Genomic DNA, 17,989 nt, shown 5'->3' on the forward strand with positions numbered 1-17,989 from the left:
AGGTAATCATGGAACTGCAGACTATGATGTCTAAACAGGTAATCATGGAACTGCAGATTGTGATGTATCAGCTACTTTTCATATAATTATTGATTATGACGTATTAGATGTGTAGTATTCATGTACTTCCAGACTGTGATGTACAAACTGAAGTCCAAGAAACTACAAACTGCGACGTATAAGTTACTGTTCATGTAACTGCATACTATGATGTACTAATACTAACTAGCGATTATGTAACGCCAAATCATAGTGTATGAAACAACAGACTATGACACATCAGCTTGTGATTATCTGACAACAAACAATAGTGTATCAGTCATTGGTTATGTTGTTGTTTTGAATTAAGCACAAAGCTACACAATGGGCTGTCTGTGCTCTGACCACCACGGGTATGTATCGATACCGGGTTTTTAGCGTTGTAAGTCCGCAGACATACCGCTGAGCCACTGGGGGTCATTGGTTATGTAACTGAACAATATGATGTGTCAGCAAGTGTTTATGTAACTGCAGAATGTGATATGTCAGCTTGTGCTCATGTAACTGGACGATGTTATATGTTAGCTAGTGTTTAGGTAATATCAGGATGTGATGTGTCAAAAAGTCTTTGTGTAACTACAGAATGTGATATGTCAGAAAGTCTTCGTGTAACTGCAGAATGTGATATGTCAGCTTGTGCTCATGTAACTGAACAACGTTATGTGTTAGCTTGTGTTTATGTAACTACAGAATGTGATATACCAGTTTGTGCTCATGTAACTAAACAGTGTTATATGTTAGCTGGTGTTTAGGTAATTTCAGAATGTGATGTGTCAAAAAGTCTTCGTGTAACTGCAGAATGTAATATGTCAGAAAGTCCTCGTGAAACTGCAGAATGTGATATGTCAGCTGGTGCTCATGTAACTGAACGACGTTATGTGTTATATAGTTTAAAAATGTAGTATGTCAGTAAATGTTAATGTAACTGCTGACTCGAATATTTTCTGTCATGCGTAGTTAACTCACTTCATAAGCCGTATACTGGATAATTTCTTATCACTCGTGTTCTAGTTTAGTCAAGTACTATGTGTGGCAGAAGCGTCGTACTGAGGTAACAATGTAGATGCTGCTTAAAATGTCTATAAAGAAAGGAGTTTTACGGATACTTCTGTCTCAGATTGTATCTTGAAAAGTTTTACTTTTTCAGGTCAACATACAAAAAATGTCCCGATCTCACCTACATTTTGTATATGTAACGCTTGCTAATATTCCATTATCGTTAGCGATGAGTTAAAAAACTTACCGAAATGGTGCAAGGAAGCAGAAATATTTCTCTTGATATTCCTGACTTATGGTAAATTATAGTTGCTGTGTCAACGTTTCAGTTACATTGAACGTAAACGTTCCTAGAACTGCAGTATACTGAAGTGATGAAATCTTATAAAATACATACAGTGCACATGCACATCAACGGTACATGTACACTGCACATTTTGTGTATATATATACATATATACTCTCGTATAACAGCGTCCTGATACCTGGGATCGAGATTAATCCAAGCAATACTATAGGGGCCTCCGATGCGGCTCATATATGTTCTTTAGGGGACGCCCTTGGCTTTGTTATGGAACAAAGGGATGTGAGGGTCACGTGACCAGCCAAGGGTGGGGAAACAAGTACATGTATAATGGGGGCTCCGACAGTGTTTAGTCTTTAGACGATGTCTGTCCTATATCGTGATGCTTGATCGGTCTAACGTCTTACCAAGTGCAGAGAACTTTAGAATGCCTTCCGAGCAACAAGGCGTCTTTTTTTCTTTTTTATCAGCGACGGAGTCATTGTTTGCTTGAACGATTTATATATATATGGTTACTTATGTATTACTGTTTGATTGAGAATATTAAAAGACTAAGAAATAGAAATGATTTTTTTAATCTCCTGAATTCTTAGGTTTCAAACGTAGCCCTAAAGTTAAAGTTTTGTTTAAAAACATTTTGTCTTATAGGTTGTTGTTTTTTTTAATCTGAGTGCTTTGCAGAAAAAAAAAGGACCCAGCATATTCTATTAAGAACATTGAAATAAACTTTTATGCCTTCCAAGGTCACATCAATCTTTTGTTGTAGTTGAAGCCAGAAGTTTGACCTTGAAAAAATTCCCCGTGTCACGTTTTGAAAGAACCGTTACACGGTGAAGTAATTTTTGAGAATTGCGTTACTAGGCGGTGATATGTATAGATATTAATTTGTCTCTGTGATGAAATATGTGGTTCTGATTAATTACACACTTTTTGGATGAGTCATCAAGATTTTAGACCATTAAAAAACAAACAAAAATAAAGCTCGATTAGTTCTAGTTGTAAATGAATATTTATCAGTTAAAGTGTAACTTGTTTCGTACAGATGTAGTTTGTATGTATAACTGATTTTTTTTCTGCAAATCAAATTCTTTTACACGTTTGTAAGACAATTCAAGTGCTCTTCTAAAGCTCATCCACTTACTATATAAACTTACACTTCACAAGAAGAAGTACCTTTAATCTGGTATAAAAAAAATAAATCAAACACTCGTGCTTAGAGGCAAGTATAAGTTGTTTGTTTATTTTTCTGAACAAAGCCACATTGCGCTATATCTTGTGTCCACCGCAGGGAATCGAACCCCACATTTTAGCGTTGTAACTCCATAAACTTACTGCTGTCCCACCGGAGACTGTTTACTTTTTATTGTTGTTTTATGATAAAAAAAAAGTTATAACCACTATAGAAAATATAATTTCGTGGGAATTGTGAAACGAATATTTTAAAACTTGCCAGACAGAGAGAAAAGAAATGTAGTTAAGTACAGCTAATCATATTTGTAATATTAAGCCATATTTAATGTTGAAGCTAATATTTTAAAAGTAACTTATAGTGTGTGTTACGATTAGATATAATTTTAGTTTTTTTTATCACATTTTTATTTTATGTCAGTTATAAATTACGCTTGTGATTAGGATACTTTGGTAGTGGTTAGATTTCCTTTTCCACACCTTATACTTTTGTGTATAGAGAGGCACGCATGTTGAGGAACATTTTTTGGGGAAAAACCCCAGTGAATGTGTCAACGCTTACAAGTAATAAGTACAGAGACATGGAACGGTAATGGAATGTACCTGTAGAGTTTTGACGCGCACTCTTCACCAGCTAACCAGATGTCAGCTTTAATCAGCCGCTGCTTATTTCGATCCAGTGCATGTAACGCATGATGACACTACCTCTGTATTGGTCAGAGGTTACGACTTCTCACTCGTTTTGATAATCGCTTGGTATATAAGTGTTTAAGAAATGTTAACTCGTTTAGACTGAGTTCTATTAAAAATGGTTGAATAAGCAATGATCTCAACTTTCGGTTGCGATTTACTCAGTAGATGTAACCATATTCGCATTTTGAATTTCAAATTTCACTAAACTATTAGTGAAGTTTTTTTTGTTTTTTTATTATTACTACGCTTAAGACTGGTGTTTGCCGTGTTTCTACAACCCCACCCTATCTACAGCGATTTTGGTACAGCCTGGGTTCAAGCAGGGAGATTTTTTTACGTATAAGGGATGGAAGGGAGAGGGGGAATTAGGGGACGGGAAGATATTTTTTATGAGTGTTCATGAGTTAGGATACCCGTAGGCGCTCGGTTGGTGCCGAGGCCGGCCGGTAGACTAAGTTGCGTTTTGCTCGTGATTCTTTACCACGCAGCTCGGAAACGCTGCTCGTGCCCATAGCTGTGTGATTGGAGAGCAGTAGACATGATAAGCTACTGCTCAAATGATTTGCCAAAACTCTTTGAAAACCTCGGAACGAGCGCACGTTTCTATATTCTCAGGTTTTCCGACCTTGGTTAGTATTTACAGTGCACTACGAGTGTTATGTGGAGTTAACCGTTTGTGGAAAAAACACACAAAAAAACATGACGAGCAGAAGAGCGAGTGTGGCTTAGCCGCATTGCTAGGATGGAGAGTGCCGACCTTCATCAGTGTAGAGTCGAACTACTGAGGTTTGCCAAGTACTTGCCCTACCATCTTAGATTAAGTTGCCCATTGTACGGCACACACTGGTCCAACATCGGAATCACAGCTCGTACTTTAAACGGATTAACCCAACCAGGTAAGCTTGGTAGTGACGCACAGCAATAGTTGGTCTGCGTGTTATTGCGAAAAACTTTTTAGATTTTTAATTACGAAAAACTAACCAACAAACGTAGGTAGCTCTTGGTAGTTTTAAATTGATTAAAAGTCCATAGTAAAGTGTATGCCATTACTCTGTGCTAGTAGTGGATTTGTAAAGATGCTAGGGGAGCTTTAGAAATATGATTTTCAACGTGCAATGTTTAGAAGCATTCGTTTTTACCATAAAGCACATATTCGTGATAAGAACTGACTTACATACTTCGAGATTGTAAACTTAAACTGACAACAACATGAAGAACCTTTAAGCAGTCAGAACAAAACCCATATTTAATGATTTTGGTTGAGAAACAAAGGGACTAAATATAATTTGGACCAAAATCAAACAGTGATAAAACTGGCACGAATCTATAAGGATTATGACTAGAGACAGTGAGATGGATTTGTAGACCGCAATCCTTCACGTGGCGAGACACAATTAAATAATTATGATATCGATTAAAATTACTACAATTTCTTATTGATATGTAAATACCCAGGGCAGCTTTACGGGTTAGGACAGTTATGGTATTAAATTTTGTTTAATACAAACCTAGTCTTTGATCTTCTACATATTTCTGTACTAACAGTACACATTGTAAAGTATCTGTCGGTGAGGCCGTAGTAGGCTAAACGACTTACATGTAGTTGAATGTAGACCAATGATAGCGAGTCAATGTGATTCCAGAACTTCATCCACAACCTCTCAGAAGCTATAAATATGTTAAAGCAACTTGGCAGAGTTGAACGTGTTATGCATCTAGAAGTCAGTAGCTAAAGCCGAAGCGGCTGGCAAGTACGAAAATGATGAAACCATGCCGCTAGTTAGGCATGCGTAGAGACTCTCCAGTCATCTGGCTAATGACAGAATCTACCTTTTTATAGCGTGACTCACGCCTTGCAAATATCAGTTACTGTGTTACATTTCTGAGGAGTAGGGTATGCGATATCGCTGTACATATGCAGACACAGTGTCTGTTAGTTACGAAGCTTAAATGTGTACTATGGTTGTATACTTGACTGCGCTAATTATTACAGTAGGTTAATTCTTTATTCTCGTATCTTCCTGTGGTTCAGACAATAATAGTAAATTTAATGTCATTACACGTTTTATTAATGGTATTACCTGTAAACTGTGTAGATGTCGATCAGTTAAACTTCAAGAACTTGCCTTTAAGTTTGTGTTGCACTTCAAGGCCTTGCGAATTATTTTAGCGCGTCGGTTGAACAATGTAGCTACAGTGTATAGGATTTCCGCTCACAGTGTTGAAAAAATTAATGTGTTATAACAGTACTTTCTTCCTGATGACTTCGCGGTAAGTCTGAAGGCTTGTAACGCTAAAAATCGAGTTTCGACACCATGGATAGGTAGAGGAAAGATAGCCCATTATGTAGCTTTAGGTTTAACAACAACCAAACAGACAAATAACAATATTTGATCTTTTACACATTCAATTACAGAATTTACTTTTACAGTTCATTCATATACAGAAGTATCAACCTCAACAATATGCAACTTAATTACTCTTATTACACGTTTTAAAATGAATGTATTGTGCGATAAGTATTAAAATATTAGTAAGTTGCCGTCACAGTGGCATTGGATGTCTTATATTCTTACCAGCTTCAGCATGACTTATACCAGCGGTATATTCAATAGACTGAGAGGTAGGTACATGTTCAAGTATTGTAGGTATGATTTCGCGTTCTAACAGTAAGTTACTGCTATAGTGGCTGTGCAGAGAGTCGTGTTATAATTCTGCGAGGAAGAACATTCGTAGTAGTCTAATATACGTCAAAAAGTAACGCCAGAGTCTCTTTCCTCGGTTAAATTAACATTTGATAATACGATTCATACTGGCTCCAAGTTAGATTAACAGAACATGTACCAGACGGGTCGCCATTCACAAGATGGCGGTGCTTGTACAAGAGGCCTAGTATTTTCTTAAGGGTTCGTTTTAACTGTTAACCTCTGGAAAATAAATTGTTATCTTTTAGTTTGTTGTTACTATTGTCTAAGTGCAATTATTTTGTAGTTTGAAGTATTACTATCAATTTTTGTAGGGGGGTGTTGACAAGAGACCTATAATATACTACAATAGTGTTTTATAAGTATTTGTTTCAGGAAAAATTCACTTTTCTTGTAGTCAGAAAAATATATAGTTCACTGCACATTTGAACCGATATAACAATGTGCTTTGAATATTGAAACAATTGTTATTCATGCCAGATCACGGATGTAACATTCTCATCTCATACGATGATAACTATTTTATTAAAAAGAAAAAAACAACACTTGGTTTGGTGCTATAATTGTAGAATCCTAGTTAAGGCTTAGGGCTGTTTTAATCACAGCTTTCACTACGAGCAATAATGTTTCACTTATTTTTTATTTATTTTTAATAATTACTCCCATTCTGTGGGACACGATGTATGTATTGTCCATCTTATGAAACTGAGATATTTCGAATTCAATGTGAATTTTCCTATTGTATCTGAAAGTTTCAAAACCGTAGAAAACTAACTATGCATTAAAGCATCTTTATTTGGAATAACGAAGCTAGAATAATTTTATTATTATTTCAAAATTATGTTTTCATTCAACAGCAATACAAAAACATTTAGATTAAAGTTCATTCAAATAATTTCAGTTTATCTTTATATCCATGTAGAAAATTCGGTGAAGCATGTATATGAAGCCCTTCGGTAGCTCAATGGTACGTTTGAAGGCTTATAACGCTAAAAAATGGGTTTCGATACCAGTGGTGAGCACAGCACGGTTAACCCATTGTGTATCATTGCGCTTAACAGCAACAACACATCTGTATAAATAATTAAAACTTTATGTTTGTATAATGCCTTACGGTTTTGTTTAATGGTGGTGGATATTTGGGATCATGTAAATAATATATGGCAATTAGGTTACAAATATTAGAGTAACTATAATCAGTACACGATTCTAATATCTCCAGTGTTTGTTTATACACAATCTTAAAAACCACTTTTGAGAAACATGTTTAACATACTTTATATTAAGCGCTATTACTACGTTTGGCTTTTATATGTTCTTCTGTTTATACAGTTCTCTACAATATTTACTTCTTTGTTTTTAATTGTTGCTTTGAATTTACTTCATAAAGTCGCTTCTAAGCATTGTAACTAATTTTAATATTATGAAGATTGATTGTGTTATTTACTTAGTTAAGATATTTCATGTAAAATATAGTTTAAACATTTTTACTCCGTTTACATTTTTGTGAAAGTTTTAAAGTAAAAACTTCACCCCCGAAACTGGATGTAATAGTTAATGCATCGATCGATCAGATACTATTATTTTTAAATATTTTGCTATGTAATACTTATTTTCCTTATAAATATTCATTACTTCATAGTATCCATCTATTGGACACGTAAATTTGGTTTGTTTTGAATTTTGCGAAAAGCTACACGAGGGCTATCTCCGCTAGCCGTCCCTAATTTAGCAGTGTAAGGCTAGACGGAAGGCAGCTAGTCATCATCACCAATCTCCAACTTTTGGGCTACTCTTTTACCAACGAAAAGTGGGATTGACCATCACATTATGACGCCCCACGGTTGAAAGGGCGATCATGTTTGGTATGACGGAGATTCGAACCCGCGACCCTCGGATTACGAGTCAAGTGCTTCAACCATCTGGCCATGTCCAGCCGGGTACATTTGGTAATATATGTTGTTGAGTATTTTATGAAGAGTTATTGTATTTTTAATGGAAACGTATTTGTGGAAAATTTTGTATTGCCGGAATCTTGCCAGATACTTTCTGTCATACGTGTGACGTCACTATCAGATTCATTGTGAAAAAAAATATAGCTTATTAGTAAAACCGGTAATTATGCCGTCAAAATGTTTTCATTTGAGCTAAATAAAGGTCTCATTGCTTTCACAGTTAGAATTATCCACGAGTTTATGCTTTTATGAATAAACAACTTTTGTACCTTAGGCAGAAAGACGAGTTAAGCAGTTTTATGTGAATATGAGGTTTCTAGAGAATCAAAATACCTGTTTCGAAGATTCCCTTATATTTTGTTTATAAATTGAAGTACTTTATTGTATTGATAACAACAGATTCATACGTTATTGTAGTGTCTCAGCTATACGTACTTTCAACTGTTTTAGAAACACGAATGATTGGATTTTATATAAATTCAAGAAATCGTAAACATTTGTTGATTAAAATATGCTTTGTAATACTTGTTAACAAAAAAACCGTACCTACAAAGTCGTATGTAATGTGTGTCTGTGGAAGGCTCTGTTATTCGACAGATCTGTAAGAATTAGTAATAAACAGTTATCGTTTGGGGTTATAAATTCCGTACTCAGCCCTGGATTTCCACCACGAACCAAATCTTAGAAATTATTAGTCTTTTTTGAACAATTATTTTGTTATTTGTGCATTTATTTGTACACCATTAACCACCTTTATTGTGGATAGTATTTTGTTTCACATAACCTAAATCAACAGTAACATGTATCAATACATTAGCTTTGTTTCACACAATATTTCTCACTGAACACACTGGAGTTTGGATCTGAAGCACTGGTTGAACGGAAATGACACTTTACCTTACTGCTTTGTAAAGATAAAATTACAGTAAAAAAAAAATCCTGAAACTAGTGAATTATTGTTAGCTGATTCATCATAACTTAACCATTGTTATACCATTGTATTGAATGTTATGCATACTGCTGTAATGGAAGTACGTAGAAACATTCATGTGATACTGTATTTCATCACATAATATACAAGACGCCAGAGTATTTTGGAACAAAGTTTATGCAACGTGATAACGTTTTCTAGTATGTTCATCTGGTATTTAGTGCAACATATGTAGGACGTGAAAATATTTTATATTATACACTCATTTTTGTTGTTCTGTTTTGCACATATAATGTGATAATATTTTCTATTTATACCGGTATTTTGACAAAATATGGTGAGATAATAGTTGGTTTGTTTTGAATTTCGTGCAAGGCTAGTCGAGAGCTATCTGCGCTAGCCGTACCTAATTTAGCAGTGTTAGACAAGAGCCAATTTTGGGCTACTGTTTTATTAACGAATAGTAGAATTGGCCGAACATTATAATGCTCCTGCGACTGAAAGGGCAAGCATGTTTGACGTAATGGGGGATTTGAACCCGCGACCCTCAGGTTACAAGTTGAGTGCCTTAACCACCTGGCCATGCCGGATCGGAATGACATTTTAAACATGACATTGTTGTTAGATATCTCCAGCGTTTGTAGTTTAACATAACCAGATTATTTATTTTGGATTTTCTCCAACCTGCTCTGTTCTAAGGAAAGACTTCATACTTCTTTGTATGTGTCATTCATGACTTAATTGTTTAGTTTCCACATCCTAAAACTAATGGTCAAGTGAATTTTAGTAAAAGATAGAGTTTAATAATTGTTTCAAACATGTGTTTATGTTATATTAATAAATACATTTGGTTGTTCTTAGACAATTATCATCTCTCATTCAAAAGTGATTAATGTAACGTATTAATATAATTTGCAATCATGCCGTAAAGATGCTTTTATACGAACTAAATCAGTCCTATTGCTTTCTTAGTGTTAGAATTATCTATGAGTTTATGCTTTTATGAAGTCACCAGTTTTGTATTCTAGCCCCAAGAAAATTATCTTCTACGCAGAAAGATGTGTGCAGGAGTTGTAAGTGAATATAAGGTTTTTAGAACTGCAAAATGTCTGTTATAAGTGATCCCTTATAGTTTACTTTTAAATTAAATACTCTGTTTAACCAATGTGCAACTTGTTTTATAGTAAACAGAAGTAAAATGTTCACGCTATTTTACTTCTTTATTATATGTTAATCCCATATTTTACAAGGTTCGTGTAATTTGACACAGTGAGATAACGTAATCCTCTTATTTGAAATCATTCGTCATAGTTTTACTTATGCACGAGACATGTATACCTCTCACAAATGTACAGAAGTTTAAATGTATAGTCCATATAACATATTTAACCCCCTTTTTCTCTCTAATATTGTATTACGCATAATCTGTGTCGTATGTGTGTAAAGTTATATCTACCAGTTTGAGTTTAACTTCCGTAAGGTTTTATTACTTTTATTACTCAGTAGGAAATTGCAGATTTTGTGGTTTAAATATATTGGGTGTCGCCCTATTTCTGCATCTCGTGCCAGGAAATCTGTCTGAGAAGCGATAGCCGTCTGAGCTCCCCCAACTCTTATGATGAGATACATCCCTCGTCTTTGTGAAATGACACGCTCCCACATCCCAGACCAATTTTTCATAACTGTAAAACTGTTCAAGCTGAAATGTTAGGGAATCCACAAAACAGGTTATTCGTCTAACTATCACATGTTAAAGAGGATGACAAAAAGTGGAAATTATTTCTTGTGGTTTGAAGCTTCTCTGAGTGTGTGTATGCTTAATAATATGACCAAGAATGAGTGATAGTCTCAAAGTGTGCAAAGCTATGTATTTTACATTACACATAATGCCTGTAATGGTGTCGTAGTTAGTTAAAAATTATTGAAGATAATTAAACAACCACATAAATGTAAGCAATAAAGCACGGCGTCTGTAAATATTTTATACATCTCAAGTGGTCAAGTACTGTAAATTTAAAACGGGTTTCAGTACCCTGTAAAAAAGAGCGTTTCTCTCATTATTTTTAGTAAAGAAGTCACATATTGTTTGATAAAAATGGTTGCTCTTACTTAACAGGAAACTTAACCAATAACAATTACGTAAAGAAACGTGTAGAAAGCTTGATGTAAAGTGATGTGTATGCCAAAGGCTATGCACTTGTTTTTTTAACTCCATTTCGTAATTTATTTAAACATCTTACACCTTTTGTAGCTGTATTATCTAATACACATAACATTTAAATGTTACTGTATTCGTGATTTAGTAATATATGAATGTCTAAATGTAAAACAGTAACATGATTCTCGAGCTATTGTAATGCGAGCTTACATGTAGAAAATGAAAATGAATTACTTTCATTTGTTACCGTACATATTTATAATTTGGCTTATGCAATGATACATGCAAATTAACTTTATAGTCTCTTTTAACTACATTCTTGATGAATAGAAACAATGCCTAACAGAACATACGGATGAGAATTCAGACACAATTATACAGAAAATAACGTGCAATTTATGCTTGATTTTATGTTATGTAGCCAACGCAAACCAATGTTTGTAAATGTAAGAAGCAGTTATATAGTATAGTGTGTTTGTAATGGTTCGTAGTGGGTATTTTAAGTTGTACAAGCTGAACGGTTCAGATACAGGTGCAAACCAGCGTAAGTGAACTTGAATCCAGCACACTGAGGGTGAGTTATGAATCTGTGAGCAAACGTGTAAAAAGTTAATAAACACACTTTTATAATAATTCATAGCTATCTTAATATATCAATTTGTAGTGCTTTGTACAAATATATATACATATATATGTAGAAGAGGGACTTATTTTAATAAATTCTTAGTGAAGTGAATATTGAAATCTATCGAAATCAAACTCTACCTATATCCTAAAGTATACCTTTTGTTCGAAAAGTTTCTTTAAATCTTTTTTATTTGTAAAAACTACTCCTTCAGAAAAGTCACTTATATCAACTTGTATGTAATTCTAAACCAGTTTCTTAGGCCACCAATATTAGTATCAACTTTAAGAAACAGTGTGTACCACAACTAAGTATAAAGATGCAACATCAAAAGCAGTTTGTTAACATTGACTTGAAACCTAAGATATCTTACATTTAGTGCTGATTCACATCACTTGTTAACTCCTTAAATAGTGGTTAAGGCACTCGACTCGTAATCCGAGGTTCGCGGGTTCGAATCCCCATCACAACAAACTTGTTCGCCCTTTCAGCCGTGGGGCATTATAATGTGACGGTCAATTCCACTATTCGTTGTTAAAGAGTAGCCCAAGAGTTGGCGGTGGGTGGTGATGTCTTCCCTCTCGTCTGACACTGCTCAATTAGGGACGGTAGCGCAGATAACCCTCGTGTAGCTTTGCACGAAATTAGAAACAAACCAAATTAAAAACTCCTTAAAATATTTTTTAAGTTGCATAGTTCTAAACGAAAAAGGAAAACTGATCAGCTTTTGTATGTCGAAATACTGACTAAAACTAGCAATTTGTTAACGGGACGGTGATGCTATGGCTTTGTAATGCATTTTGGAAAAGAGCATCTTTGAGTATACTTAACAAGAATGTGATGCTACAGTTACTGTGTCGGCTGAGAAGTGTTATTTAAATCAGCTTCGAAGTCCCATATAACCTACAACGACACCTAGCAATCTTACTCATTAACGTAAAGTTATTTGCGACCTTAATCTGGTTTATTTATGTAACAGTAAAAATGTTTATGCTTTTTCAAAACATTGACAAAAAAATCCATAATCAGCAAATGGTTGCACAATGTTGTCATAAAACTAAAATCTGTGTTTCTGTTTGCACTATTGTGACATAAAGCTGTGCGATCAGTCCCCTACTCACACAACGCCACAAGCTACAATCAGGTTTGTTTGAATAACAGTACACAAAACTTGAATTACCTCTCTGCTTCGTAAATAGTAACATAAAGCTGCAATCAGTTTTCAGCTTGCACTATATAAAACTGTAACATAAGGCTAATATTTCATTAAACAATATAACTTTAAGCGTAGTGCATTCTTTTTAGTTGATAAAATAATAACGTATAAAGCTTAGTTCTTATTTAAAAAATTACGTCCTAATGGTACCTAACTTCTGATACAAGTCTTCAGAAGAAGGGTAACATAGTTGGATTCCAGTGTCTAACATCTGTTTTCTTTGTCTCTGGTAACTGTACAAGAACAATATGGATGCCAGTTCCTTGTGTTACAGTGAGATGGTAGAACCTAAGAATGAACAGTCTCCGGAATGGTAGTGTGATAGGCCAGTTAGCGGTAGCCACATAACGATAACAGATTAGTCCAAGGTTCAGTTGTCAAACTGACTAATCAAAATTATTCATAACTTGTACTTTATCATATTTTATATTGTAGCTCATCTTGGCGAGACGTTTTGCAACATTATCGTGCTAAAGGTCTTTATTTTTTTTCATCATTATCATGTCTCACCACCATTTTATTCCCTCTAGTAGTTTGTAGGGATTGTTCAATGTGTATGTGATACGAATATAGGAGTGATTTTACAGCCAAGATTAAAAATTGGGGGTTATTGTAAAACGTAAAACCAGAATGCAGGCTAGTACACAGTAAAAAAATAAATAAGTGTAGAGTTAACAAGTAAGTAATATATACTTATTTATTTGTTATTAGTTTGAAGAATGTGCTGTAAACATATATACCTGGTGATTTAAATATCGCAGTCCTAATTTATAGGGTAAAATAATAGACTTTGTTAATGAATTTACACACACAACACTCTCTTCATTCTTTGGTCGTATTGACCTTATAATATTATTTTGTTTTTATACAGATAAAGTTTACACCGGCATTTTTGAGTATAATCGCAAACAATCGATACGTATTCTATTGATTATTAAATATATATATTTACAACGTCAACTAAGCATGTATTCAGAGCATTGCATATAATGAGTCGATCTTTTGACTGCATATAAAATAACTACTGTACCTTGTTTAATACTTGTAAACTAAAGCCTATGGTAAACGTGTAACAAAACTAGTAAAATGGTATAATATTTGGCAAAGACAATTCAGGTCTTCATAGCCATAAGACGTTATAGTTGCGCATAGTGAGATTTAGATATCGCAATATTGAGTTAACAGTTTTTTTCTTATTTACATCAGACGAGTTTCTTATCCTCCATACAAGCATACTGACGAGGTTATTCTGCTGCGGTTCACAAACCGAAACGAAACGTTTTTCAACAAATAACCTCTGTATGAACGCTCGCTGTTTGTCCATGTATAGAAACAATACAAAATTTTGTATTAGTTACTATGCTGTAGGCCTGTCATAACCAGGTTAGGGTACTCGACTTGTAATCTGAGGATCGCGGGTTTGAATCCCCCGTTGCATCAAACATGTTCGCTCTTTCAGCCGTGGAGGCTTTATGATGTCACGGCCAATCTCACTATTCGTTGGTAAAAGAGGAACCCAAGAGTTCACGGTGGGTGGTGATGACTAACTGCCTTCCCTTTAGTCTTGTACTGTTAAATTAGGGACGGCCAGCGCAGATAGCCCTTATGTAGCTTTGCGGGAAAAAAAAAAAACATATTATGCTGTATATTAGTTTATGAGAAGGTATTGTTGTTACCCGTAAAATAAAACAAACGTATTAAAAATGTATAAATATCCTCATCCGTTTTTCATACTCTTAATATTAATTTATGTAAACTACATATGCTCCACGTATAAGGTCGTAAATGTGTTTCAAATAATATTAAACAGCCTTTACTTACTTAAACACCTGACTTTACAACAGATTACTTTTTGAAAAGTCTTTCTGCTTAGGTATCAGTTTTTGTTTTAAAATATAGCTTGATGTGGTGTACTTTTCAACAAATAATTCATTACTTATTATTCATTTCACGCTTCGCAACTCAGCTTTTTAAAAGTAAAACAACTAACTGATAATTGCATGCAAAAGTTCACTTTGCGCAATACAGGTTTGCATAATATACAATAAGACAGTGATCAACTTCTCAAAGAACCTGTCGTGCTAATGTTTTATTTAAGTGCATTTTCTATTGTTTAAAAAGGCACCAAAGAACAGTATTGATATTGTCTGCTTTTCGACTTATTTTTATTTCTGAGTGAGGCGCTCATAGTGTTTTTGTAATTTATATTAGAGTGAAAACATTTGTGTCGAAACACAAGTAACTGAGTATTATAGTCAGAATTATCATAAAAACCTTAAATATACCAACTACGTTATACATTTTCTCGCCTTCTGCTTCACTATAGATGCAAATGCATCTAAGTTTTTTAATTATTACAAAAAAGTCATGCTCAGAAAAAAAATACTTGTAGAGATTTATGTGCGTTTTTTTTTGTAAGCCTTGATAGTCGTAAAGAAATTTTAAAGTAGTGTATGAACATTTAGAAACCGAAGCCTGGCGTAGCAACATTTTATAATTTCATGTTTTTTTAATTATATTGATTGAAGCTTTTAGGTAGTTTTTATTTTAGTTTTTATCCGATGATTGAACAGTTAGAAACTGAGAAAAAAATTGATTTTTCTCTTTAAAGTATAGTTTATATTAGTACGTGCAACTAACGTAATAAGTCGTTCTCAGAAGTAATATTAAAAACACCATTCACTTTTAACAAAAGTTTAATATAAAATATATGTATATGTCACCAAACATAAATGCTTTTTTAAGGGACGCTCAAAGCCTGCATCAATCTTAGGTTGTCAGGAAGTTGAATTGGCTGAAATGTCAACATGTTTTCCCACGTTTTTTTTTCCTCCTGGATGCCTATACATGTATATGTAAAGATAAAGGAACTTTGACTGCTTCTTGCACCGTCCCACGGGGCGTTATCGTCTCCCCACTCTACTACTACTATCTTAACTCAGCCAACTCTCCCCTTAATATCCCCCCCAATCTAAACAAGGAAACCCATTTAAAATATAGCAGCTTGCTTATGTAACATACTCGGTATTTCTGGCACAGGTATTTGGCACAACTGTAAATCTTTCAGCAGTTGTTTCTGATTACCATTTTTTTAAAAGAAGTTAACGTCAGCGCACAGCATGTACTCCAGAGTCGTGTAATGTTTATGTATTCTTCCTGCAAAGCCTTTAAAACACTTTTTTTGTTTATATATAATATGAACCATAGGAAACTGAAACTTAGGTTTCATTTCAGTTAGTATACTAATCGATGTTTCCGTAGGAATTTCCTGTTTACTAAATATTACATCGATTATTTTGTGTTTGGTAATTTTAAATACAGAGCATCGAAACGTTGAAACGAGGATTTCGCTCGTTTGTATAAGCGCAAAGCTATACAAAGGGCTATGGCCACAGCAAGGTTTGAACTCTGAATTTTAGCGATATAAGCCATGTTAGAGTTAATCGACCCAGGTGTGCATTTAAGCCACTTTTACAATTGATTTAGCTTTTAGATAAAATTTGTGTGATTTAGGTTTAAGTATTTGTATGTATTGTGTTTATGTTTTTATTCTGGTTTGTTTTAATGCTTGCTGTGATATTCTTTTTCAGTTTATATAACTTAAAAGGAAATTTCGAAACGCTGTACATATTTATATAACAGAAAAGGACATCTCGAAACGTCGAAGTCACTTGACATAATAGCAAAGGACATTTCGGAACACTGGACCAAATTATACACTGCACAACAAAGTTTTTGCTTCCTGATCACTGTTGGATGTTCCTTATAGATTTTTGGCTGCTGATCACGAAAATCACATCCAAATTTGCCCATTACGTACCGTTCTATCGGAAACTTGGTTTCACCAGGACATTGCTACAATGGAAAAACTGGGCAACTGGAATCCGTCAGTGCTTGCTGACTACTGTTGGACACTGCAACGTGATGCACCGGACATTGAATACAAACGAAAATCAGGAGCAAAACACTTTTAATTATGTTGAACTTAATAGCGTATTAGAAACATAAACGCAATTAAATACCTTATTGCCTGTAAACAGTTAACCGTTTATTTCCCAGAGTTCCTACGTGATGGAGCAAAACCAAAACTATATTTGTGCATACCCATCAGGTACCTGTCACAATCAGCAAAATCTTTTCAGGAAGCAAAACTTTTCAAAAAAATTGTTGTGCAGTGTTGTTACACCAAGGTGAAAATAAAATGTAATAAGTGGACCGAACACTAGTAAACAATAATATAAGTCACACGTTTGTAAGTTAAAGTTTAAACAGTGTACGGATATTAAATATGAGCACATGAAATTAGAAGCACATAGCTTTGAAAGGATTTACTTGTCTGTGGTGTATAATTTATAAATAATGAATTTCTTATGCTTGTCACAAAAAAGATACAGGAGCCTTAACAGAGTTTTTACAGAGTAGTTAGGTTATAGTTATCACGAAAAATTATAAACAACATTACAATACTTATAGATGGTTATTATACTGTTACACGTTAGGTGAATGAAGCTGAGGAATCACTATATGGTCAAGTGGTTAAGGTGCTTGACTCGCATTCTGAGGGCCGACGGCTGGAATTCCCACCCGACCATTTCAGCCGTGAGAGCATTATTATGTTACGATCAATCCCACTATTGACAAAAAGTAGCCCAAGAGTTAGCAGTAGGTGGTGATGACTAGCTTCTTCCTTTCTAGTCTTTCACTGCTAAATTAGGGTTGGCTAGCGCAAATAGCCCTCGTGTAGCTTTGCGTCAAATTCAAAAACAAAGCAAGCAACTGGTATATATTCTCAGAAAATTTAAATAATAACGAATTCTCACTTATTTCTGGATTATGTATGTGCGGTTCACTGAATATATAAATTAAAAATTTTGTGACTGTAAACAGATGGTTTATTAAGTTACTTTTTTGCTTAATAGATTGTATGGGAAAATAAATTAGCGAAACAGTTGTCATGTGTTTGCTATTTTGTTACTTTCGTGTAATGAACATATGTTGTTAGACAAAGGAAGTATTTTACTTTAGTTTTTAAAATTTAGTAGCCAAGCTGAATGTTGAATTTACTATGGTAAAAACACTTATTACAAGAAGTTAATTTATTGTGTGTTCCACAGTGGCTCAGAGGTAAGTCTGCAGGCTTATGACGCTAAAAATTGGGTTTCAATACTTGTAGTGAGCA

The 17,989-nt window shown here is 34.4% G+C and overlaps 1 long non-coding RNA gene across 16 annotated transcripts in view; it reads left to right on the forward strand.

The window, feature by feature from the left end:
• Window positions 1-17,989, forward strand: part of LOC143236702 (uncharacterized) — a 326,353-nt gene that overhangs the window by 217,144 nt on the left and 91,220 nt on the right. The window contains exon 1 of one of the 16 annotated variants that reach the window (XR_013019682.1): window positions 3,481-4,116. The exons of the other annotated variants lie outside the window; for them this stretch is intronic. This is a non-coding gene — a long non-coding RNA (uncharacterized LOC143236702). Of the gene's footprint in view, window positions 1-3,480; window positions 4,117-17,989 lie in introns of those variants that run through there. 16 annotated transcript variants of the gene reach the window in all.

This window comes from Tachypleus tridentatus, chromosome 13 (assembly GCF_004210375.1).
Source record: "Tachypleus tridentatus isolate NWPU-2018 chromosome 13, ASM421037v1, whole genome shotgun sequence".
NCBI lineage: Eukaryota > Metazoa > Arthropoda > Merostomata > Xiphosura > Limulidae > Tachypleus > Tachypleus tridentatus.